Raw genomic sequence first — 1,705 nt, forward strand, 5'->3', positions numbered from 1 at the left:
GAGGCCAGGGCGGATGCGGTGGCTACCAAATGCTGCAAAAAACTCGTCGTGGACATGCATTACGAGGCGCGCATCCAGGCCGTCGTAACTTACCACGGGACCGTTGTTGGAACGAAGGTCACCAAAAGGGACGCAAGAACCATGACGCTGACCCGGGACCAGTACCTGCAGGTAAATACAGAACATTAATACTGATTCCTTTTGAGATTAAGTAGGCTTAATTTCATCTTCTGATATGTCATGTACTTGATGGCCTGTAGATGATTCCTTATTGGTGCGCCGCGCATCCCCAGTGCTGGGAACAGATGGTGGACAAGTGGTGCTCACGCGAGTGGGAGGAGACGCACAACTTGTGCCGGGAGCGGCGTTTGATGATGCCAGGTGTAGCACACCATCAAGGCAGCCGCAACCTCAACGGATACGCACAAACATGGGTACGCGAATTCATTTATTTATTCTAACGCTCAATTCTGCATGATTTCTAATCATCTTGCTGTTTTTCTCGCAGTCGGCGTCACATGGTGGCCAGCCTTGCTCCATCTTCAAGGCATTTGCTATGGCCCACAAGGGCAAGGCGACGTCCGACGTCGACTACAACCCGGAGGACGGGCCCGAGGCGTACAGCAATGCGACCATCCACAACCGCCTTAGTGAGTACACATCGATGGCAAGGGAGGTCCATGGGCCAGAGTACGATCCGAGCACCGAGGACCTTGATGGAGAAGTCGTCATGAGGGTGGGAGGAGGCAAGAAGCATGGGCGATACTGGATTGGCGACGGCGCAATCGACTCGGCCGCTACTCCCAGTCTCTCCCAGATTCAAGCAAGCAACACGAGCACGAGCCCGGCCATACGACCTCGGAAGGACACTTCACACCACCGGGTGGAGGCACTCGAGGTTATTCCTGGTTTATTCGTCGTTCATTGGTTTTTTCATACCTTTCCTTTGCATTATTGTAACATTAGGGTGAATATATTGTAGGCCCAGCTGGAACAAGAGAGGAGGATACGGGAGCAAATGCAGGCGACGATGGAGGCCGAGCAGCGGAGGATGGTGGAGATTCTTCAGTACATGCAAAGTATTGGCGCCGCTACAGGTGTGGCTCCGCCACCTTCGCTATTCGCTCCACCTCCACCTCCACCTCCTCACTATTCTACTCCTGTGAGTATAAATATTTTAGTTTGTATGTTCATGCTTACGGTCAAACCTAGTGGAGTATGAAAGTTTTATTCATGTATGGTATATATTTATCTTGTCTCACACATGCAATCTCTTCTCCTTTGTGCAGAATCAATCGGCGGCATCGAACGATCCTCATGCTTCAGCGAATCATTCACCAAATCAGTTTCATTGACCATCTTGGTGATGATACTTGTGGTTGTTAATGGTACTTCTATTTGCAATTATGGTTGTAGATGATGGAGCACTTGGATTACTTGTGAACTTATTTGTGATATATTGTGAGACATGTGATGTTTGTGATATATATGTGGTGTTGGTGATATATATGTGCTGTTGATGATATATATGTGATGTTGGTGATGTTTGTTATATATATATCTGTTTGTTTGGATGGGATGTCAAAAACAAATAAAAAAGGCTGTTGTTAGTCACTTTGCCGAGTGCAATGGCCATGACACTCGGCAAATTGACAACATGCTTTGCCGAGAGCCACGGTCCAGGCACTCGGCAAAGATGGCCTGT

At 48.6% G+C, this 1,705-nt stretch overlaps 1 long non-coding RNA gene across 1 annotated transcript; it reads left to right on the forward strand.

Annotated features, from left to right (window-relative positions):
* Window positions 1-823: 823 nt before the first annotated feature.
* LOC133887041 (uncharacterized) lies at window positions 824-1,503 on the forward strand. Its single transcript, XR_009903502.1, has 2 exons — window positions 824-898; window positions 983-1,503. It is a non-coding gene; the product is annotated as an uncharacterized LOC133887041 (long non-coding RNA).
* The last annotated feature ends 202 nt before the right edge of the window (window positions 1,504-1,705 follow it).

The sequence above is a fragment of the Phragmites australis genome, chromosome 12 (genome assembly GCF_958298935.1).
Source record: "Phragmites australis chromosome 12, lpPhrAust1.1, whole genome shotgun sequence".
NCBI classification, from domain to species: domain Eukaryota; kingdom Viridiplantae; phylum Streptophyta; class Magnoliopsida; order Poales; family Poaceae; genus Phragmites; species Phragmites australis.